The following is a 26,692-nucleotide window of genomic DNA, read 5'->3' on the forward strand; positions in this document are numbered from 1 at the left end:
TAATCTTTTTACACAAATATTACGCAAGTATAAATCATGTAGAATATCTGCATGAATATAATTAAACGTAATAGTTAACTAAAGATGATCATCCCATAAGAAAACCAAAAAACTAATCGGGAATTAATTAAAATAAATGTTTAAAAGAATATGCAAATTAGCTAGATATTTTGCCAGTGAATGCAATTTCACGATCCATATATAACGAAATTGTATTTTTTTAAATAAATAGCAAAAAAAGGGGGGTTTTATATGAATATCAATACACAAAAACAAAATGGAGGTGTATAGATTTTTAGCACAATAATTTCTCATACAGTTTCACTAAATAAGTTTTCCATGCGTTTGTCCAAAATATAAGATATTTTGTTGTAGATATTGAGGATTCCCAGAGCTATCTATATAATTATAAAACTCAAATGACCTTGTAACGTGTGTTGTAACCACACAGCCGGTTTACAACTTCCGTTTGCGCATGCGTACATACATGTTTTTCTACACTACCAACATAAATAAATAACCCCGAAAAGATGTTTTTAATTGCGTTACAAATAAATAATCAACGCGACAATAAAACGTATTGTTTTACTGTGTACGTTTTCAGCATCCGAATTGTTCTTTTTTTTTCACGTTTAAATTATCCAAATAAACAATTGTTAATACTTTCTGCTTTTTTTTTTTACATCGTTCATTTCTGCATTGTCTTAATTAGTTTTATTGACCTTATTATTAATATATAAATTAAATATTTGCCCCAATGGGTCATGAATGTTTGTTTAAAATAAACTTTAAATTCTTTTTTTCATTTTAATATACTTTCATAGAAATGTTTCTGTTATGTCACAAAAACTATTTTCTTTACGTCACAAGTATCACGCTCATACATTAATTCCATAGCTATATAACATACTGACCCAACAGGTCACGGATAGTCGAGTATATTTATAAATACAACGATTTTTATATAAATTGGTAAACAATATTGTCGACTTTTTTACGGTAAGTTTTTCTGAACTGCTTTTAATTTGTGTGCCAGTTTCATTCTGACGAATCTTGCATACGATGAATGTATAATATACAAATTTTTTGTACACTTCATCCGAAAAAAAAAACCGTGGTTAATTAAAAAAGTTGTAGACGCCAGTTGAACTAATCAAATATTGTGAATTACTAAACTGACTTCGAAATCTAGTGGATGATGTCGTTTTCTTCTCTCTACTACCCTTTTCCGCACAGAAAAAACGTTGCGAGTCGATCTCTGCTCCATCGTTATTTTCAAGTCAGGTGCTCGACTGAGCTTCGATCTATTCCCTCTCCTGTAAAACAGTTACAACAAACACTCGTCTGACTACAACCACTGGCAACAATTTCCCTTACTCTATATATGCCTAAACTAAACGAAAATTCTGAGCAAAGTTTCTTTTATAGAACTGCCAGTTTGTAGAAAACAATACCACGGCGATGCTTCTCAAATGACTATAACATTGCCGTCTTCGAATCCAATGTAAACAAGTTATTGTTTAACTGTCTTCTTAAATAATCAAATTCTGCCCAATTTCCACCATTACCAATTATTACGGCGTTGTCTTAGCGACCACATGACACTCATTAAGTTTAACCCTCGAGTAACCTTTCGGCCTTGATAAGTAGTGACTCCCTATTAAAACAAAAATATAAAAGTGTAAATCACTTCATTCCGCTAATTTAGTTTTATAGAAAAAACTTGGTTTACTTATCCAAACAATACCGTATTAATAAAATTGAACTTTCAAAATTCTATAATAAAAATAATATAATTTGGTAATTTCTGCCATTATTAGCCAACAAAGAGTTATTACTGTTGATCAAAGAAATATTCTATCAGGCATAAGTGCGTAGTATGACGATGCATGAAAGTAAAACCTGGCCAGTGAGGGTTGAGGACATGCGTTGCATGGAGAGAAATTATATGGATATGATACAATGGATGTGTAATGTGAGTCCTAAAAACATGCTTAAATCTGATGAGCTCAGAGGATTAATAGCAAGGTCTTATGTGCGACATAATAGCAAGGTTTTAGGTACGACATGAAAAGAAACTGGAATCTTAGGAAAATCTGTATCATTCCAGTAATTATAGGAGCAACCTAACTCATAAATTATAAATAATTGCCCTTAAATGGACCGTTAGAATCTTTAAAAGTGGTCTCCGTTGGAATGTATGAGATAGCGGGTGAATATGTTCGCATCCTATCAATAGAACAAATTGATAAAAATTAAGTCAAAAAATTTTATCGGACTTATCTTTCTGGCTTTAACTCCTGGAACATTACGACAAAACTCCCAACTTTATGGCCTACCAAAATCTCACAAAGCGAACATCCACACGAAACTCATCATTTACAAATATCGGCACCACACGCCATATATTAACAAAGCAAATATATAGGAATCTACGATGGTCATTTCTAAAGTAAAGCCTCCTATTTTAAACCTAAAAATTTAAGAGCTACGAAGACGGTAAAAGTACCAGTAAAACGAGCGAGATTTTGTGCTCTAAAATGTATTTTTCTATATAGTCATCACCATTCTCAATAGACCTTTGGCAGGAATTTAATGACAAATTTGTTTGTGACACACATCATGACGGGGACGTCGTCTTAGCGTCCAACAGCGTCAATATCTGCAACAGAGAGATGAAACTTTCAGATCACGAATGCATAAGTTTAGTCATCACAACAATATGGATTGCAATCTCCTCTGATCCATTCGGGCGGAATTAAAAATAGGAGACATTATTTTTGGAACGCGCCTGGGAATTGATGCCAACCTCGATTTCCCAGTAAAATAATACCAGAACAAGATTCATTTAAAGTATACATCGAACTTTATTTGATTTAATTACACAATCATCTTGTCTCATCCCCCACCCGACTTCCAAATGCAATCCGACAGTTACTTAAACGGAAGCCAATCAGGTGCGAGTTCACGCGGCGCGAAAAGCAAAACGTTTCCACGTTTCCTTTAATAAAACCGGCAGCTTTTATCAATGGTCTACATTCTTTATTGATTAACAAATGTCGGAGTAGGTCATTGTTCAAGAACCAGTTTTACTTCGTCAGCAAAATTCATGCTGCTCTGGCGTCAAAGTTCTGAGAATTGTTTGCCTCGACGACAGAAGGATTTTAAGCCGAAGCAGTTTGGCAGGTGGGAAGATTTTGACCAAGTAAAAGAGATGTGAACAGCTCCTTGAAGTCAGTTTGATGCAGTCAAGCGAATGCAGCAAAATGAAATAAGTGATTTTTGACGAGATATGGAAAGTTCCTATTTGTTTAACCCCCCACTGAGAGCAGAGGGAGACAAAAGATCTGAAGCCGAAACTACACTATTACGATTTTTCAATGTCTAACTGAGGAAGTATTGTAGTGCATGAAGTCAATGCAAAAGTTTTTGCCAATGTAACAGTTTTTGGAAATTGTTATTCATAAAAACAACGACCTTTTGTCTCTATAACTAGATTCCATCTGTCAAAAAGTTTATAAAAGTCTCGCATGTAAAATTCGTTAGGTTGTGATGCGATATATCACTGTAACTTATGTGCAACATCTTCTCGTGATGTTAACCTAAGGTCATCTTGTATCCTTCGAAATAAATGATAATTCGATGAAATATGCAGGATGGACAAGGTTCCCCAACTAAATTCCTAACAGATCTTTGGTCAGTAATACTGTGCGAGAACAAGCATTATCATGATCGAAGATGATTCCATTTTATGTTGACTAAAGACGTTCAACATCGGTAACAACACTGCAGAAAATATGAAAGATGCTTAAATATCAGTTAAAACTCAAATTATTATATTGATATTTAAACATATCACCATCACTAATTTTTATAAGTGTAATAAAATGAATGAACTAAATCAATTTTTTAAAATGCCCTTTTGTACAAACCGGCAAAGATTTTGCCCCAACCTCATAACATGTTATAAAACCATCCATTCAAGCATTACCTCCTCTCTCACTGGGCAACGTAATATTTGGGAGTGTAGTGCCGTATATATTTATTTGTCACATATACTATGCGAACATGGGAGGAGCATATTTTTGCTTGTAAGATTTATTCGGTTAGTGAATGCGGATATGGATGTTAAATATTGGCGTTATATAGGCAGGTGTATGAATACGTTCTATTACGACGTGAACGTTGAATAGTTGGGTTTTATATTTTATCTGTATATTCATGTACGTATAAATGCGTGTATGTATATATGCGTCGTATCATTTAGTTGACCATCTAGTGTGTATATTTTAACATTTATGCAACGGTTCTAACGGGAAACGATTGACGTGGACGTATCGAAATAGTTGTAGAAAAAAAACAATTCTTTTTAACAGATGTAAATAACAACACATACCTGAATCATTTACGAACATTTATTTTCATGATCCCGTCAGCATTTTCAGAGATTACACGTTTTTACATCTTATAGTCACGCTGGCACATGGATTCATGCAATATCGATGCTAAGCACCAGTGAGCCTTGTCAGTACTCAATGGTCATCATCTGGGAAGAATAAGTGCTGGACGTAAAAAGAAAAATCTCCGAGCTCTGGTGACATCTGGTGCAAGTCATCGACCAAAGCATAACTAACAATTAACCAAATGTGGATGGAAAAATTCAGGGAGATTCCAGTTTTAGCGCGATAAATATATAACAAACAAAAAAATCTGATCGATATTGTTTGATTGGCTTTTAATATCGATTACTTACCTAACAGGAGCTTCATGACACGATAATTATTTCCATGGACTTTTTTTTTTTTTTATAAAGAAAATCACAATCACACATGGTTCATAAAAACTGAATGGCCACTCGCCGAAAATGGCGTCATCACGCAAAAGCAGAGAACTTTAAGCAGAAAATAAGGAATTTACTGATTAGAGTTTTAGGTGAAACGAAAAAGTAAATTATACAGAAATGTTCTTTTCTCGCAAAGTAAAGAACTTTATTATATAATACAGAATAATGTGCATTTTTGTGACATTTGTCATCATTCAAAAGTTAATCAGGAAAACAAACAAACAATGTAAACTTATTAGGAAAAGCGAGAAAGCAAATAGCAAAACAGATTATTTAACCGCACATGATAAACTCCAAGAAATCTTCCATTAACGGCTTTTTGCTTTACTTCGGCTTATCAAAAGCGATACTTTATGATTCATGAATATTTCACTAATATATGCATAAACAGCGAGTGCTAACACGAGCGTAATTTCTTTTCGACATTATTAAGAATATTATTAAGAATGGCGATGAATAATGAACGAAGAAGCATGATCGAATACCTGTTTAGCATATTAGACTTAATCTGTCAGATCAGTGTGTAGTATATTTTCTATCCTCGGAAGAACGATTCTAGACTAAGACTTTTTGCCTTAAATCAAAAGAGGAACTAGATTTTAAAAAATTCAACTTGAATTTAAAATTAACCCCTCCAAGTACGTACGAACGAGAATCTAAAAGTACGAATTTTATTTGGAACTAGCTGAAGTACCCGGCGTTGTCAGGTTGTATCTGATATTTGAATGATCCGTCTTTATAATTAGCTTATTGAAACATTAATTCATAATGGCTTCTTTTTTCCACATAGAAGCAGTAGGTACGATTTATTTTATCACGATCTCGCCAGTAGCACTATTCCATTTTTTAGTTTTATCTTTTAATCCTCCTTTCAAAATAGGATGTAAGAATTGCAATTTTATATCATATCTGTAAAATGTTAAATCTTGTTTTAACTATTTTATGTATATAGAGATAACTTAATCTATTCTGCTAATGAAATTTAAACTTTGTTTCAAGCACAATGGTAAATATATATGCAGCAATTATTTTGAAAAACAAAAACTATATAAAACACTTTGGATGTGACGTCTAACAGGTATGTAAATGTAGTTTTTTTCAGGACTTCCAATGCGTGAGCAACCACCAACATACAACTGGTCATGAGAAAAGCAAGTTATCTGAAGATTAAGTCCAACAACTTTGAGTCTTTGAGCTTTGATAGACATGGCAAAACTAATTTTTATTGGAAATTGTAAACTCTTAAACTGAAATGGCATGTCAGAAGGAATAATGGGAATCCGAGGAATTAACAGTTTCACGTTTAAAATTGCCATTCATTATAATGGCATCGAGGACATTAGTTTTCAAAGATTTTATTGCTAACCATATTCCATTACATAGTTTAGGTGGATTAAGTTTTCGTAATATAACTGGAGCTTTAATAACAGATTATGATGTGGCATGGTAGTGAATTCTATAATAATGGATGGAGAACTCTTAAAAGTTATAATTGATCATATCAACAGCATCATTTCTAGGGGCCAAGATTGCTTTTTTCACGAAGCCATCCAACATGGAAGTTTTTTTTTGTTTTGTTTGGCAATATCTGGGAAACCTTAGTCATCGGATCACTAATTGAATTTACCGTCTGGTCACATGGGAATTTGTACAATTGAAGATCTAGATTCAATCTTATTGAACCAGTGCCAATGAAAAGGAGAGGATTTGAGAAAAGTGCTGCAGACTGATCAAATAAACGTGTCTCCATAATAGTCTCCAAACTGAAAACCAAAAACGTAGTTATCACGCAGTATTGCAAAAATGCCGGATTTTCATATCACATTTTAAATGGAAAGAAAGAATTCGGGACCGAATCAAACGTTCGGTTCCCGAGGACAGCAGCATTTTGTTTGACAGATTTATTACTTATTGCAGATAAACGTTTTGTTAGTCATGTTTCTTACCATTCTAAGAGTAACATACATCATAATTGGATATTAATGTAAAGTTTTGGTGTAGGCTGATTTCGGAATACGAGATTAAAAACATACTTACAGTATTGTAATTACTTGGACACTGCTGCTTGGCAGTTCTACCGGCGCGGGGATGAACATAAACTTTATAAAGTTTTTTTTTTCTTTTTTCTTTTGAGCAAATTCAAATTTTATTGAATTTTGTTTACAAATAGGCGAGAACTTGTTTATGTTTGAAAAATTGCTTTCGTGTTAATCTTTTATAGGTTAATTTCAGTCTCGTGGCGGTTTTAGGATTGTACATGTCGGCCTTTACATTTTTGAGTATGCTGACAACGAATATCACAAATTTAGGGCTGACAAGTCGTTCACTAGATATAAAAAATATGAAAAACGTAAAAGCTAATGTAATCCCTGACGGTCATTTCGTTTTCACAACGGAGTAGTTAGTAATGTGCATGCGTGTAATTTAAGCGGACGACAAAGCAAATATATTTCACCTATGGAAAAAATTAGGTGTTTATTCCGAAAGCCGTTCTTTACATGGGAAATCGGGGGTGTTTATTAGAAAATAGTTACGCATGTGCATTACTAATTCCTCCGTTATGAAAATTGCTGCCATGAATTATATTAGATAAATGTTTTCATATCTGATAAACTACTTACACCCAAATTTAGCTGTGATATTCGTTGTCAGCATACCAGACTACTTATAAAAGTCGACATTTCTAATGTGAACGGCGAGTTGTAGTTAATGTAAAAAAATACCGAAGTTATATTTTAGTTATTATTAAAGTATCATTGAAATTAATTTGTTTTCAAAATTAAATGATTTATAGTTTATTTATTACGAAAATTTCTATTTCGCATTGTCAATTTTCTTAAAATATTTGAATTCGGTAAATGTGTAAGGAAAACTTACTAAAAAAAAAAAAAAAAAAAAAAAAAAGCATTCGAAAACTTCAGAATTGTGGTTTAAAATTAATATTTGTTTATATAATCGATGAATGAATAAAGATATGGGGATGTCTTTTCTTTACAATGAAAAAAAAAAAAAGGAGAAATTATTTATACAAGAGAAGTTATTTAAAGTAAAGGAAAAGCTATTTAGAGAAAAAAAATTTTTAAAGGGGAATAGAAGTAATAATTCAATTTAAAGAAATTGAATATTAAATTTAGACTATATTTCCAACTTGAGAATCACGAGCAATATTTACGTATTACTTGGAAAAAGAATAATGCAGCAACCTGACATAAGCCCAAATATGCTTTTCTATCCAAACTGTACTTTATATTTGTCCCCTGTCGATTTATTTAAGTATGATTTTTTTCATTGAAATTTATTTTCGTTCGTGAGGCGTTTCCGAAAAATTGTAAAAACATTCGCCTTAAAAAAAAAAAAAAAAAAAAAAAAAAAAAAATCTGAGAAATTAAGTTTTATTTTCCAAGCCTGTAAATATTGATTCAGCTTGTAAAATAGTTTAAATATATTTAAGATCATGCAGATATTCGTATTTATTAATACAAAGACATGATGGCAAGTATAAAAACGACTTGTCATCAGCTAGCGTTATCTACCGACGTTGTTATCGAGAGAAAGACAATAAAACTTGATATTTAACTTGAAATGAATTTAATGTGAGCAAACATAGAAAGTAAAAATATGTCGGCCAGTTAAAAATGAATATTCCGAATTTCAACTCGCCGATATAGGGACGCGTTAGTTATCAACCCAAGCAAAGATTTTACTCGTTATAAACCATCCTTGGTGTATAATTACTATTTACTGTTAATTTCAGTGTTATGAGACCAGCAGTTTACCTATTAAATATTTACAGTTTTATTTATAGAAATAAGACCAGCCGACTTATACCGGAAGTAAATTATGATTATAAAAGTACAAAGTTGTAGGTAAAATTTGAAGTACTTTCCTCTCAAGATCGATTTTTATGCAGTTTAAACTAATCGATTACGAATTTAATCAGTTTGAATTTCGTTAATTTGTTTGGTAAATCCTCGCGACTTTTAAAGGTTTTGTTTGTCGACGTAGGTAAGGTTTGAAATAATTGAACGGTCCGGTTCTCGTAGAATGAGAAAAATTATCAATATTGATCCGGAGTTTCCAGTAGCATCCTATTTGTGGAAGCTAATATCTCGGAACTACTTCCCTGTTGATTACAACTCGTTTTCAAATCCAAAAGATTCTTGTCAATGACCGTTTCATAGGCATCAACCGCACTTCATGCTAGTGATCAATTCGGCTAACAGTAGTTCGCACTTATTAACTAATTCTTGAGTGGCTATTGACCTTAATAATCCAGGGTTAGAATTAAATGGTCATTTGCTTTGGGGTTTTTTCTGTTACGTAAACGATTGATTTATGGGTTTTCTTGAAAAGAGGGAAAATCAGTCGTTACGTCCTAGAAATACTTGCAGGGGAAAAAAAAGAAAAGCTAATTAAAACGAAGGAGTTGATAGCGTGTTAAAGATTGTTAATATCCAGTTCTACTCGGAATATCACATGATTATCACAGTCTTAGTAGCGAGAGGGAGAGAAAGGCGTGTTCGAGAAAGTTGGGGATGGTGTTCATTCAACTGTGGGTGGAGGTCCTCATTTGCCGTGACAAATTACTATTATAGAGAATAGGGAGCGGGGATCTCGGGTAACCGAGTCCTTAGAGGTTGCTTTAAAGATCCAGAAGCAATAAGGCAGTGGACGTCTTCTGACGTGGGAGGTTTTATATCATAAGTAAAACGTTTTACATAAGTAAAATGACACCAGATCAATGTCTGCTTCTATTTATGGAAACGATTGCCACGAGAAGGATAAGCATCTTTGTCAAGATGTTACAGTCTAGTTGGTCGACTGCAAACATTTTCACGAATACTTCAGGTAAAAGTTATTAAACTCGTTACAAAAAAAAAAAAAAAAAAAAAAAAAAAAAAAAAAAACGCCGGTTTATAATAAACGCAGTTGGTTATTACGTAACACTCGAGTATCCAATTCTATAGAGGTTGGAAGGGGCTTCTGCAGTAATCATTTAGTAGTGTGAAATAAGAGTTAAGTCCAAATATAGCAAAAAAAAAAAAAAAATCATTAATTTTGATATTTCAATTGTGAAATTTTAATTTCACGTTATTTTGTGTGATACTATCGACTTCAATGCGTTAGGAATTTGAATAAAAAGGCACAATGCCAAGTGTTTAAAATTAAGTTTATCAGAACAATATGTTGTTCAACGTACACAAGGCAGCTGAAATAGTATTATTAATGTGTGGCGGGCAAGAGATTGGACATTAAAGTGTATTTGAAGTTTGTGATAGGAACAGCTTACAGTCATACTTGGGTTCACGGCAATTGAAAACTGGTTATTTTAATTCAATGTAAGGCAGGTCATGGCTGAGACCAAATAGTTTTAGAATGAGATGAGCCGAAATCAACTGACGGACAACCTCAAGAACGTGGTGTTTCTCACAGCAAGACTCTCAGAGTTGGTTTTGTTTTATTTTTTATAATTGTGAAACCATGCGCGTCCCACTTCGCAGCCGCCAAGGTAAGAGACGACGACACGGTCAGAAGAGAAAACTTAGACAACGGAAAGAACGATGCTACAGTCCATGTTTTAAACGATGAAAAATTTACTTGAAATAAATCAAATAGAACATCCTTAAACGTCTTCAAGATAATATATGAAGATTTAGTGGTGTTTGAAGAAAAGACCTTTATCTCAATCATGCAGTATTCTTAAAAGCCGAGAAATAGCAAGTTTAAAACTCACAATTTGACAGACGTAGTGAAGACCCGAAGCAAAGTTTCGTTAAAAATTTGTTCATTACTTTCATTTAGCCGAACATAATTCAAAGATGGCTTTCTTTTAGATCGTTAATTCCGAGCTCAAAACAATGGTTTACGGTATCACTACCTACGTCTGGGGGGAATTGCTAGTTTGCTAAGGATGATACTTTAACCTAAGCCTGAATTTACACAAGTAAAAGTCCAGTTTCGATTGATTCGTAATCGGCTCAATGAAAATATTCGAACAAATTTTGAAATATCCAATAATTTTGTTTTTTGTGTATTGAGACATTAAAAACTAAGATACAATTTAATGTCGTAGAATTGTATTCAATTGCAAAAATATTTAGCTAATTTGCATATTCTTTCAAACATTTATTTTAATTCTGTTTTTTCGGTTTTCTTATGGGACGATTATCTAGCTTACTATTATCTGCAATTATATTCATGCAGATATTCTACATCATTATTGCGTACACATTTGCTTAAAAGATTTTTGCCTACGAAACTGTCAGTTTTTGGTCTACAGACAAAACTTTAGAGTATTCGAAAGTGTGCGAAACATTTGCATTTAGCCTGGAAGAATCCGTGTAAAAGTGAACATTTTAAAATGGCATTTGCCAGGTGAAGATCGAACGACGGCATTATATGTATGCGTAACGTAAGATATTTGTTTTAAATTTTAGCCTTGCAACAAACATGTCTTCATAGCTCAGCCATTAACGTCAATAGAAAGTAAATCGTAAGCTAAACATTTTGGTTTCAATTCCCAGTGATAGCTCACGAGTCATTTCTTTTAACTTTTCAAATCATTACTATATATGAAGTCCAATATAATATAAATGAAATCTACATTAATCAAAATGTCATATGCAAACGTATTTTACGGCCAGACAATACCGGCCAACCTGCTAGTTTTGAAATAAAACATTTTAGTTTAAGAGTGTTAAAACTAAAGCTGAGCAAGAAGTTAATTTTAATGGATTTGGCGAGTTATTTGTTTATTTTCGAGGTTTCAGCGGTTAACTAAACTGCAGGAGTGGCAGTGTTATATTAAGAGCTGACAGACAGTTAATATTTATAAACATTCAATGTTAAATCCTCATATCATCGTAAATAGTCAGTTGAAAATTTAAGTTTTAGTTCCTTCACGTTTTCTAAAAAAACAAAAAAACTTTTTTCGGTGATTGTGGAAGACCTGCATTTCATGGATTTTCAGTTTAGAAAATATTGAGTAAACAAGCTAGGCCGTTTTCGCTTGGTATAAAATACATTTGTTTTTCACAACGGACCAATTAGACATCACTGAATTTCCACTATAATCCACAGAACCAGTAATATCTAGTGGTATAAGCTGTGCCAGATTCCCCTGAAGGAAGTTTACAGGGAACATGAAATTCACAGCTGCTAGTACACCCCGGTCATGGGGAAAGGACATATACCGCTTAGCATTCCCAAATGGAAAGCCATGTGGTACTGACCAGGCTACACGTCGCTTAACTTCAGTACTCTTAAGAACTGGTGATTATGACGAAAATACCTTGGTTGAATAATTTGGACAGGAACAGATAGTAAACTTTAATTCTAACCTTGAGTGGAGGTCAAATCGTAATCTGACCGCATCCCTATAAACGAGTTTTCTTCCTTAAATAGAAATTTAAAGATTCTTACGGTTAGTAATGTGAGGAGGGGGACAGATCAAAACATGACGCCATTTTGAAAACATTTAGAGCTAATTGCATTTAAGATTTCAGCCGAAATCAAAGTTTTGTATTTAAAAAAAAAAAAAAAAGTGGGGGGTGATAATCTTAACTGGAACGACTCATTGAGTGATTGCAGATTCTGAGCCAGAGACAATGTTAGACAACTTAGACATAGTGACAACGATAAGCATAGACATCCCTCCCTACATTTGAATGGCCTTGTGCCTAATTTGTTTTGAATTTTAATTTTTAATGCATTTTAAAATTTTGTATTCAGATAAACTTCGAAATGCGATTGAAAACGTTTAAGCAGTATATTAAGAATCGCTTTCTTGATTTTCATGAAGAAATGCATTTAATAGGATGAAGAATTAAAAATTACATTACCTTAATACAAGTTTTACATGTTAAAATATGTAAAATGCCAATCGTCATAAATGGTGCTATGCCAGCCTTCCTATTGATAATAGCATTCAAATGACGAATCTCCATATTAATCTTTATTTTCGAGTGATAATACAGAAAAGTTTATTTTTTTTAAATTCTATTCACAAACAAGTACCGCAACTGACACGCAAGAAAATATTGTGAATTAAGAACTTTATTTGGAGACATCCTAGTGGGGAGTTGTGCAAAGAGATGTTCATGTTACATTTAAGTTTCGATAAGTTGGTATATCGAAGGAAAGACTTGCGAGTGGATTCAAAAGGCAAGCGGTTCGAAGGAAATCGCTAAAATACCTCACTGTACCTGGAGGGGGGAGCTCTTACAATGAAGGGGTGCGATTTTGCTGTTTGGGTTGAATTGACTTTCTACAGTAAGCGGATACACGTGCAACATTGGCGACAATTTAATCTTTGTTCTAAAAAAATCAATAGAACCCAATACGTTTGCATAGTCAAGTTATGATTCTAAAGAATTTGACCTCCAAATCTAAACGAGAAAAAGTAACAAAGTGTTACGGTTATTTTAAAAGTGAAAAAATTTACTTTCACCATGACTCATGGTTGTGTAAAACTTCAAAAATCCAATGCGTTGTTGAGAAAAGTGCGAAAAGGAATTACCAGGTACAATTTGTAGAAAAAAAAAAAAAAAAAAAAAAAAAAGTAAAGATTTTCAAGTTCTTCATTTCAAGAACCGGCGCGGCGTTGGGAACACAATTTCTAAGAAACAAACTGTCATTCATTTACGTGTTGGAACCTTGTTTAGTACTTAAAGGATTTATAGATTATAATTAACAGCGAAAAATCAGGCTTATGCATTTTTGAAACCGCTCTATTTTAAGTGTTTAAGTTAAATTCAAATACGGAGGAAGCACAGAATAGTTACAAAACACCCCTCCCATGTTAAGAATGGTTTTCAAGATAATGAAATTTCAGCGCGGTACTAAAAATGCATAAGTACCAAAAATCAATATAACGGTTAAATTTTACTGGCCTATATAGTTTTGAAGTTCTGAAATTAAGTTTTTTTTGGTTTTTTTCGTGAAACTAGAAAAGTATCGGTCTTTGAGTTGGGGATCGTTAATTTTAGACAGTTACAGAACTTTAAAAACAAATTGATTTTAAAGCGTTTGCAAAGTTACTTGTATAAATTGTTTAAAGTGGCTTTACCGTTAACCATACTGATCGAATGTTCGATTAACATAGCGAGACTAACGCTGGCGTCAAACGAATTGGTCGATTAAGACAGGATCAAAGATCCTGATTATCAAATGAGGAAACTGAAATGCAACAGAAAAGAGTAACGGTTTTCATATCGGAAAACAAATGTAAAAATATATACATTAATCGAAAGGCGTAATCTAAATTTTGTGTTAAAAAAAAAAAAAAAAAAAAAAAAAAAAAAAAAAAAAAAAAGACACCTATGCAGAACATGGACAGTGCTGTCTTAAAGATTTAAGTTAAGATAAGCTTTACAGTATCTGGTTTATTCTATTGTTAGAGGGAACTACAGAAGTTTAGAGATCTCCATATTCATAGGTTTCTAAGCGGTCTTTCAGCTTAGCCCACAATCTGCATAAGTATCGAAGCAAATACTGGGTACAATGTATAAGGGTCCATATTTTAATGGAAACGCGTTATCGCAATATAACCATTACTATGACTAATATTGTACCGAATGGATCGATGTAGTTAGAATATTAAAATAGTACATAAAAGAGAAAGATTGTAAAAATGTTGGAATCTTTAGGCGCCACTATTGGAGAATGACTTATGCGGAGAATTGACAAGAAGTTTACGATAAAATAAAGTTACTTTACCAGTGTATTAATAGAAATTAAATTGCCTAGTGTAAAATTAGTACGGAACTTGCTGTCAAACGGCACAATTGCTTTTAATGGTATCTTGTTTAAATTTGAAGGTGAAAGTACAGAATTGTTACAAAACTCCCTCTAGGTTAAGAATGCGTTTCGGTAAAACTATACAAACACCGTGACAGCGAATTAACCCTAACCAAAACCCTAACCCTAACCCCTAACCCTAACGCTGTCACGGTGTTTGTATAATAATACCTGCGTTTCTAATAGCATTATTCTAGCACGGTCCTTATTTTGCATAAGTACCGAATTTTAACTTAAGGCCTAGCAAACTAATCCAGGGTTAAAAATAGGGCTAAAGTTATCGAATTACCATGAATTTAATCAGTCAAATCTTGTTGCCTAAAAAAAAAAGTGATAGATTCGGAAGGTAATAGTCGCAGTAACTAAATTCAAGTAGTCACAAAAGTAACCTGTAGTATTAAGCGCGTTTGTATGCGGAATACATGCAGTTTCACAGTATTCCTGTAGTTGGAAAAGTACTCCTAAAATGAGAACTCCGGATGTATTTGACAGTCACGCTAACACAAGCTTGCTATAATAAGTGAAATCAATCGAAAAGGTGCTTATGCAGAATACGGATCGTGCTGAAGTATTTAGGAGCCCATTTTTAACATGGTAAGGGGGGTAGTTTTGTACTTTCACCTAACAAGATCGTAAAATTGAATTTCACTTTAGAATGCCAGCTAATAGCACAGTCCGTATTCGGCCTAAGAACCATTTATATAAGCCAAGGGAGGGGAGTGCATAAAGGGGTGGTGTTATTCGTTCAATAAATTACTCTGAAAGACGTTTTCCATTTTATTTTTTCCGCTTTACTTTTTTTCATTTAGAACTCACTTTTCAAGTCGAACATTGACAAAAAAAAATAAAAATTTAAAATAAGCTTCAGTTTTTCTTTGCAAGAAAATTTGGCAAACATGTGAGAAGTCTTATAAAATGGTCCGGTTTCAAATCACTAAAATTTGAAGACTTAAAACAATTTGATAAATCAACATAGACTGTACAACCTGATGGCCGAATGAACGGAATGCTCTGCAATTATAAGATTACCAGACTCGCAAATAGTTATACCGTGAGGCCGATGAAGACCATCCACCTCGGTCAGAAGAATCTCGTCTAACTGACCGTCACAAGTTAATCGAATTATTTCACGATTTAATCGATCGGCCAAGTATATCCGGCCAAATTTATCCACAGTGACACCAGTCAACGAACTGTGACCAGAATATCCATTGCCTTTTCTCTTATAAACAAATTTAATCTCGCCGGATGTAATGTCTAGCGAAATTAACTGACCATTGCCCATGTCAGATACTAGTACATTCCACATGTTAGTCAGGGTCAAGTAGTCCGGCCAGTGGAGTCCGCAAGATAAGTTTTCATTGGTGAAGCTGCGCAAAACGTTACCTTTACAGTCGATTATATCAAGACACGGCTTCCAGTCCAAGGAGGAACAAATTATTTGGTCTAAATCGCGAAGGCAGGCAATTGCCATATAGCATTTGGAGGTGGTAATCGTTCGTTTAACTTTCATGTTGTCGGCATGTCGAAGAATCAGCAGTTTGCGGCATCTCTGCAGAGAGACGACAACTTCAGTTCTCGAATAGTTATCAATCCGTGCGGGGTTGTTTGAAAGAGTCACAAAACCGAAGAGTTGACCAGAAGGGAAATATTTTTTTATTTTAGAGTTCGCTACGTCCGTAGCAATAATACAGTCGTCAGCACTTATCGTCAGGTCGGAGAAGGCACAGTCTTTGTCACCATCTCCGGTCAGGACGTTTTGCCACGCCCAACGACATCCTTTAGGTTTACCGTTTAGAGAAAAGATGCCGGGGTCAGTCCTTAAAACAGCATGCGGGATAAAATTGCGACAAAGGTCACGACCGGACAATTCAAAATCAACAGGTGACAAAGATAAAATGCTAAAGCTATCGGATAACTCTTCGGGGAGAGTTCGCATTTCGGATAGGTAAGCCCATTGCTTGTTCAGGTCCATCGGGAGAGGAGTAGCGGTGTAAACTGGAAAGCCAGTTCTTTGTAGCAGTGTTCCCGACCGATAAACGGGACTTAAAGGGAGTATGTTGTCCTCGTTAACAAAAGTAGGTGCCCGACAACGTGGACAGGGGAACTGGGGACCAAGGGACAAACGATACAACTGGATGCATTGGTCACACACCAGACAACCGCACATCATTACTTTGAACATGGAATGGTGGTGGTTTGGCTTCTGCGAACAATGCAATTGGTTGACCAAGTCTGTAGACACTTCCATGTTCATTATTGGGAAGCGTTCCTGTCTGTGACGGCCACTTGGGTTTATCTTTTTGTTTTTGTCCCAGTTTTTTATTTATTTTTTTTTCTTGAGATCAACCTGCTATTACCCAAGCGGTTCCTGGTGTGCACTTTTGATGTTTATTTTATTTTTCTCCCTGTCAGTTTAGCTATTGTGATCCGTTGTTTTTATAACAACGCTAGTTGGCTATCTTGTATTATTATGCAAATTTATAAAACAACAAGAACCAATAAAATTTAAAGAGGAAAATCATACTCAAGGAATCGCATGTAATAACCACTAAATAAAATTTTCTTTTCTTTAAATATATATACATATATATAATTCTTGTCTTGGTTTCAAGATGGTGCCGGGTTCGAGTCTGACTAAATTATCTGAAATATTCTTTTTCACTTATCGATATCATACTAAAAATGTGTGGGTATTCCATGATTGCTTGTTAATATTTATTTGCATATAAAAATACAAAATGTGTTGTCATCGTAAACAAAGAAAGACATCTTCATTTTTACAGATATATTTATTTACTTGAAAATGGATGACGTCTGAAAAGACGAATGACGTAATTTAAGGTCACATTTTAAGAGAATGAGTGAACGTAAGGAAATGATGAAATAATTGTTGGAGAACGAAGAGTGGCAATAGAGGAAGACCTCCAATCTGTGGTGGAATGGGGACAAAAGTGGTTGGTCGCGTTCAATGCTGCCAAGACTAAACTAGTTTCATTCAATAATTACAAGAAACCCTCTTTACCACCTATAGCAATGGCCAACGACTCTTTAGCTTAGAGTACATCTTTCAAACTCCTTGGCCTAACGTTCACAGGAAACACGAGTTAGAACAATTACATTGAAGGCATTGTCAGGGCCGCTGCAAGAAAGGTGGGCTCTCTCTACCGTGCTAGACAACTACTAACATCCGAAAGTATCCTGTACCTCTATAAGGCCACCATTCGCCCATGTATGGAGTATTGCTGCCACATCTGGGCTGGTGCATCTGCTACTAGTCTCTCGCTCCTTGACAAGGTTCAAAAGAAAGTCGCAAACCTAATAGGCCCTGAACTGGCATCTAAGCTTCAGCCTCTGTCCCATCGACGAAATGTTGCATCCCTCTGCCTTTTCTACAAGTATTTTAGTGGTGAATGCTCTGACAAACTGCAATCACTTGTGCCCCAACGACGTGAGCACCCTCAATAAACCCGGCAGGCTGCTAAATCTCACCCCCACACTGTAGAGATCCCTAGATGTAAAAGATCTTTTTACTCCAATATTTTCTTCCCCAGAACCGCTAGACTCTGGAATTCCATTCCAAGTCCCTGCTTCCCCAACAGTACTGACGTGCAGAAGTTCAAGTGTAACGTGAACCGACATCTTGCTGCCCAAATCCCTACATAGTACCCCATTAGTTGTTGCCCCTGATAGTAGCCCCCTACACCAAAGTGGCAATTTGCCTTGTTTGGGGTGAAAATGTAATTAAAAAAATAAAATAAATAAAAATTGAATAGGGACAAAGAGAGGAGGCGAAACGGAGTCAGAGGAAAGAAAAAGAGGGAGAGAAACAGGCGCAAGGAAGGGCGAATAAATAAAAATGAATTATTGCTAATGTAAATACATATGCATAGGGATAGGGTTATAAATTAATAGGGGAGTTCGAAGAGGCTGGTCACTTCTTGCTCTAAACTCTGTCACATTTTTTAAGGTTTGCATATATATATATATATATATATATATATATATATATATATATATATATATATATATATATATATATATATATATACAGTAAAATAACGGATCACGGCATTAAAAATTAGTAACAAAATACAGTACAGTATATAATACACATGTATATAATCAAATTACATTATAAACAACACCGTAAGGCGGGGCCAATACCGTAACTAGGGGCAAGAGAAAAAATATTGTATTCAACATCGTAACCTGAAAAACTGTGTCCTAGTGCCACCGTACTCCGGGGATCTACTGTATACAGATATACAGAAATTGATGACGTTATAAAGGATAACTAGCAGGTCGCCCGGCGTTGCACCGTCCTAAAGTACGCTTAAATATGATATTCTAATTTATGCAGTTTTCGTGTTTATTGAAGAGCAAATTCTCTATTGATTATTTTATTTTATTCAATATATATAGTAATGATTTCAAAAGCTTAAGAAGAAATGAATTCGCTGCCATCAGCTGAAATCGAAACCCACACATTCGGCACTCCAGCCATAGTCGTTATTTAGCGCGTCATCCTTCGTCATAATCGTCTGACATCGCCAGATTGATAGATAAAAAAGGCTAAAAATTAAGAGACTCCAAGCTATAAATGTATATTTTCCATGCTTATAAGACAGTCGATTTACTCTAGCAAAGGTCAACTGTTTTGTTTTTTTTTCAATTTCGACTCCTTTTTTTTTTTTTTTTTTTTTTACAAAGGCATCACCACATTATCAAGGCCCAGAGGCCACTCAAGGATAAGGGTTAAAGAGTGTACAGTAGAAATTGGTCAATATAGTAATCATTAGTAATGAAAATTTGGTAAATTTAATAACTTATATGGAACGGCTCATCAATAACTTATTTACTTTAGACTTGAACACAACCATATTGTAGTCAGCCGGAAAGCAGGAAAACGGAAGACAATTCCACAGGCGTGCAGTTCTAAGAAAGAAGCTTTGTTCATGGAATCTACGTTTAGGTTTAGGCACAGATAAAGAGTGGGGGAAATTATTGATAGTGTTTACAGCTAGACGAGTGTTTCTTGTGAAAGTTTGGCGAGGGGGGACCATAGATTGAAGCTCAGTTGAACACTTTCCATGAAAATAACGATACATCAGAGACAAACTCGCAACATCTCTTCTGTGAGATAGAGGTTGCAAGGAAGAGAAAAGGACATCTCCTACGAGGCTACGAAGTCTATTTTGAACTCTATCAAGGCAGGACAAGTCCTTTATAGCAGCTCCTGCCCAGATGTGGCAACAGTATTCCATCCTTGGACGTACCTGGCTCTTATATAGGTAGAGAATAGCATCAGCAGTGAGATATCTACTGGATCGATAGAAAGATCCCACCATTTTTCCAGCGGCATTGGCAACAGATTTGATATACGTGTTCCATTTAAGATCAGGAGTAATGGTCAACCCCAGAAGCTTGTCAAAACTTGAGGCCTCCTGAAGACGAGAGCCATTCATTTCAATTGAAGACAAATGTGAATTAGAATGTTGATGATGTAAAGAGAGAAGCTTGGTTTTAGATGCATTAAAAGTAACCAGCCACTCCTTTCCCCATTGTACTACGTGCTCAAGATCAGAGGAAAGAGAATTGGAGAGAACTTGGTCGTTTACTGTCTTAGATGTGGTACCATAAATGGTAGTGTCGTCAGCATAAATGTCTACAAATACTCTATATATAAAGTTTCAAGTCTGTAGACAAAATATTCAGAGAAGAGTTTGGTAGAAATGTTTCGCACACCCAGAGACGAGGTCACACACACACACACACACACACACACACACACACACACATATATATATATATATATATATATATATATATATATATATACACTAGCAGACATCCCAGCGTACAATACGCTTAAATATGATATTTGCAGATTTCGTATTTATTATTATAGAGCAAATTTTTTTATCAATTATTATATTGTACCTAATACACAATAGGGATTTTAAAAGTAAAAAAATGACTTGTGTGCCATCAGCGAAAATCGAAACCAAACAATATAGCTCCAGGGTTTACCCGTTACCGTATGACCTAAATCCATACGTATACTAGAAGCGAAAAAAAATACGTTGTAAACTAATAACTTTTAATTAGCGCATGCGCAGAAAAAAAAACCGGCAGACTTCCGACGGGCGAAGGTCAATATTTTTCTCTTTTCAATTTTGACTCTTTAGCAGCTATTTTACCGGCTATAAACCAAATCGAAAGTGTGCTACAGGTTCAAATACCCTATATATTAAAATTTTTAAAACTAAATATTCTTTTTCTTTTTTTTTTTTTTTTTACAAAGGCGTACTCTCTTATCAAGGCCAATTGGACAATATCGTAGTTTTGGCCTTTTCCTGTTTTTTTTTTATTTATTTGTTTATTTACGTATTATTAATTAATGTTATTATTGTGGGGAAAAGAAGTAAAGAGAGCGAGACAGAGAGTCGAATTTACGAGGTTCTTTCGTAGAAAATATATCAACAAAACAAACACGGTTAACTCTTAATTTATAAAAGAAAAAAAGATTTATTACATTTTAAGAAATATTTTCATTGAAAATAATAGTTCATTTATGAGTGAAAAAAAAGGGGGAAATTAGTTTGAGATTTCGAGGAAGTTTGAGTTGATAATTCTTGAATTAGTTCACGGGTCTGTAAATCGTAAAGAAAACTTCCTCACTCAACTATATAAAATAATTTTCACTGAAAGTTTGTGAGTAGAGTTAATTAAGCACTCTGGAAGGTTCATTGAAAAATGTGAGAAGTTTTAAAATAATTATTTTCATAAATTTAATTTCAAGTGAGCATACGATAAAAAAAAGGGGAATACAAAAGTTAGTTACTGTTTCTGTGTCTGTGTGTTCGCCTACATTGTCTGATTAGCTGACTTGAGTTGCAGACAGTAGTGATATATGCCTTCCAACACTATCTCTGAATTTTTGTTAACTGTTTTTTTTGGAAAATACAGAGCTCTTTTAAAGATTCTCATCGGCTCCCAGACACCGAATTTCCGATAGCCCGGAAAACTCTCTGATTGGTCAGAAAATCAAAACATTGAACCTCCAAAGCAATTCAGTAAAAAGGCGCCTCTAGCCGCTTGCGCAGAAAACGTCTCGGGGCACTTGAACTTCCGGCAGCGAAAGAGTGAACATCGTAGCTCACCATATAGTAATCGTTAGTAGTGGAAATTTGGTAAATGAGATTACTGAAGGGGTCGGCTCATCAAGAACTTGTTTATGTTGGACTTGAAGAGGATCAAATTGTAGTCAGCTGTAAAGCAGACAAAAGGAAGAAAGTTCCACAGACACACAGTTCTATGAAAGAAGATTTATTCATGGAATCCGCGTTTAGGTTTAGGTATAGATAAAGAGTGGAGGAAAAACACGATTCTCCATTGTTAGGCGATTACATATAAACAGCTTGAAAAATTTAGTGGTAAAAACACAATAAAACACCAAACAATAAGTTTTGTATATAACCTTAATGCAAAATGATCACACCTTGTTGATCAGACAGTGTTTTAAGAATATGTAACCAACTTTATTTGTTTTAAATCTTAGGAATGTTAATGCTTTAGATCAAACTTTAGTATATAATATGTGATTGTTAAAACTCATAAAATCCACACACACACACACACACACACACACACACACACACAAACATATGTTAAAAAACACTTTGAAATGAGTTAAAAACATATTTAATCTGAAAAGGAAACACTAGATAAATGGATAGTCCTTAATCCGCGGAGTTTCGAAGAAATACTCTCCTTCTCATCAGAGGGTAGGAATTAGCAAAATGCAGGATCGGATTTTGCATGCAGAAGTATTTGATGAAACAACAAATAAGTCAAAGATCTTACTTGAGTTTTTCTTTTCTCTTTTACTTTTCGTTATTGTTCTGATGATATTATTAGGTTATACATATATTTTTCATTATATATATATATATATATATATATATATATATATAATGAAAAATATATGTATAACCTAATAATATCATCAGAACAATAACGAAAAGTAAAAGAGAAAAGAAAAACTCTTTAGGCCATGCCATTTCGAAGCTAAACAGAGAAAGAGAGGAAGAGAGAGAGAAAGGCAGAGGGAAAGTTTTAAAGAAATATGAAAGAAGGAGAGAGTTGTCAGATAGGAGGAACTGGGTGGAGAGAGAGAGAGAGAGAGAGAAAGAGAGAGAGGGGGGAAGGAGAGAGTAAAGTGTTAAAAACTATAATACACTTTCTAAACTCGTTTCTTTTGTTATCGATATTCCAAACAACGCAGGGGAGTCTTACTGATTCAACGTAAGTTAACATTGACCTAAAATGGGTTAATAGACAAGTATTCAAGGAAAGATAACCATGATTATCTTCACGAGAAGTTATTTTATTGAAATGCTCGAGGGGGCATAAATTAAATAAATTGAGTTTTATTGATATCTTTCCAAGTTTTATTGATTTTTCCAAAAACAGGCACTAAGTTAAGAACAAACGTGTGACGTCAGGTAGTTCTTACCTCTACAATATTTCGTAATATTATTTCATGAAATTGTTTTAAAATCCTTAAACTTCTTGTAGTATTGAAGTATTCTGTTTCAAAGTTGGTTAAAAGAATACGAACTTAAAGATCAAATCTGAAATTTTCGGTTCAATCTAACGGAAGCTTTACATCACCGATGCAGGAAAAGTATTTGACGAATGCAACAGTCGAATCTAGACGAATTGCAGAATCCTTTAAAGCTGATATAAAATATGTCTGAATCAAGAGACGCCTACTCAAATGAGTATCTATTTGAAACTTAATGATAAAGAAACCTACGAGAAAGATAAACCGTCAAACGATTGTTTCAAGCCACCGAGATAAGAAGAAAGTTTCAGCAATTCAAGTTTAACTCAATGGCGGTCGATTTAAAGTTGCATTTATTCCCATTACCTCAATTACTTTGATCTTCTAACTTTGATGTTGGTGTGAACAGTTGAATTGATGACGACGGTACTACTACTACTACTACTACTACTACTACTACTACTAATAATAATAATAATAATAATAATACCACCTAATAATACCATGGAATTAAGAAAATTGAAACCGTATAATTGTAAGAACCCCCCTTAAAAATTGAAACCGTATAATTGTAAGAAACCCCCCCCTTAAAAAAAGGGAAACCGTATAATTGTAAGAACCCTCCTTAAAAAAAGGGAAAAAATTTTTTATCAATTTTCACTACACCAAATGGCCGTAAAGGTTCAAAGAAGACGTAAAATCCAGAGCATAAAGGCCTCTACGAGGTGAGTACGAAGAGGACTGGGACCTTGGGGAGGTTTATTGCTATTCAAATTCCAGTGAAGGTCTATGGTCGCTGCCAGCGAGAAATCAATGGTAAACTGCTAATGTGATAATGACAATTAATTTATAAACGTTATCGAAACAGGTGAAGAGTATTGAAAACTTTTTGTCACTTAGACTCCAGGGGACCCCACAGGTTGTTGACAGAGACAAATCTCTGATAATAGCCTGTGTCAAAACTTCTAGTAAGTATAAATAATAATAATAATAATAATAATAATAATAATAATAATAATAATAATAATAATAATCTATACTCCTATAAATTTGGGCGGTTTGTGCATTGGTATTCATATTGAAAACCTTTTTTTTCTATTTATTTAAAAAGAAAATCCAACTTTGTTATATATAGGTCGTGAAATTGCATTCATCTGTAAAATATCTGCCGACTTGTAATAAATAATTTTAGCATGAAGAAAGTAATGTAATGCCAGAAATTGTAGGAGCTCTAAGAAAAAGTTAGAAAAAAGACTAACAGAATTTGACATTAAAAGGAAGACTGCGGCTACACAACGGATAGCAATGACCAAAATAGCTGAATATTTCAACCAACTAACATAAACGAAGAAAACTAAGCAGACACTGCAGCAGAAGTAAAACAAAATATTAGAAATAACATCTTACAAAAACCAAAGGAACTGAAACTGTAAAACAATCTTATAAATTGCTCCCCCCCCGAATGTATTACTCTCGGTTGATATCACACATAAATAGCAGAGAAGTATGAGGAGATCGTGGAAGGAGAGCACTAACCGGATGTCTCTGAAAGAATGTGGAGAGTACTGCGGTCATGAAAAGGTTTATTGCCACGCAAATCCTATGAAGGTTAATGGTCGTTGCCAGCAAGAAACTAATGATACGTGGCTGTTGTGATAACGCAAATTCATTTGCAAAAATTATCAAAAGAGGTGGATGATCTGAATATCTGAGAGACTTGTTGTAACCTCGACTCTAAGGACTACCATCGGTTATTACCAGTGTTAAATCTTTGATAATGGCCAGCGTAAGAACTCCTGGTGAATACAAATAATAATATCATGATTACCTGTAAAACAGCACGTGATTAAGTCCTCATATTTCAACTTGATTTGGGATTAGATTTGGTCTGTAACGATGCAATTTTAAATATAATTTTCTTTGATCTGTCATACTTCAGCTTCGAATAGTATTTTCAGTAGTCAGGCATGCTTAAGTTTGAAATGACATTTTACTTTGTCTATTACGTTTAGGCTTGAGATAGCACTTGGTTTGGTCTGTCGTGTTTCAATTTCAATTTCAATTAGAATTTCCCTGATCTATCACGCTCAGACTTGAAATAACATTTTGGTCAGTATGTCACGTTCTTAGTGCACTAAGCAAAATGAAATTAGATTTATTAAAACTAATCTGTGTTTCTGAGCGAGTTTCGCTTCGGGCACTACTCGTTTAATGAACATGTAAGCTCCTTTCCCTGGGATTTGCTGTTGAAATAGCTCAATCGTATTTGCACAGCAGATATTAAAATCTCCATTGCAAACACAACAGGAATCGACGATGTGCGATTGAGCAATGCGCATGCCCGCGTTTTTAATTCAAGCAACCGGAAGGCGAAACATGGCTTAATTGAAAACGAAAATTGATTTACATAAATATAAAAAAAAAGAAACAACAAAGAAATTTATAATGATTAAACACAAAATACTCATACCTACTTGCGTGGAGAAAACAAACAAAGTATATATATATATATATATATATATATATATATATATATATATATATATATATATATATGGAGTTCATGGAGTTCACCACTTATCAAGGCCCAATGGCCACTCAGGGATAAGGGTTATTGTGTATACAGTAACCAAAGGGATAGTGTAGCAATAGTATTGGAGAAATTGTGAGGTGTCATTACTTAGGGGGGGGCGGTTCATCAGGAATTTGTTTGTGTTGGACTTGAAGCAATCCAGGTTGAAGTCGGGAGGGAAACAGGCAAGCGGAACAGAGTTCCACAGGCGTGCAGTTCTAAGAAAGAAGCTTTGTTCATGTTATCTACGTTTTGATTTAGGCACAGATAGGGAGTGGTGAAAATTATTGACGGTGGTTTCAGCTAGTCAGGTGTTTTTTGAAAAAGATTGGCAAGGGGGGATCAGAGAATGGAGCTCAGACGAGCACCTGTCATGGAAATAACGATAGAACAATGACAGGCTCGCTACGTCTCTTCTGTGGGAAAGAGGTTGCAGAGTAGAGAAAATGGCATCCCCCACTAAGCCACGGAGTCTATTTTGTACTCTTGTTATATAGGGGTTTCATTAAAAGAGAGAGTCTTAGAGAGAGATGTTGAATCTTAGAGAGAGAGAGAGAGAGAGAGAGAGAGAGAGAGAGAGAGAGAGAGAGATCGTAAGAGAGATGTTGAAAGACTCAGAGAGAGAGAGAGAGATTGTTCATGTTATGACGATTCATATATATTAAAATATTCATACTTAGATGTGTTGAAGAAGGAGAAGCTCTTTGAGTGAGGAGATAGTGTTCAGACAGTGCTAGTGTAGATATGAGATGTAGAGTTCACATTGTCGATATGAGATGTCGAGACGTGTATGTAATAACATTTTATAACACAGATATATAGACATATAATACAATTTTCACTTTACCTTTTTGGTAGAATCACAAACACAAAGACGAGATTTATCAAAACACATGATGGGTTTATT

The sequence above is a fragment of the Euprymna scolopes genome, chromosome 20 (genome assembly GCF_053919585.1).
Source record: "Euprymna scolopes isolate OS-2025 chromosome 20, ASM5391958v1, whole genome shotgun sequence".
In the NCBI taxonomy this organism is placed as follows: domain Eukaryota; kingdom Metazoa; phylum Mollusca; class Cephalopoda; order Sepiida; family Sepiolidae; genus Euprymna; species Euprymna scolopes.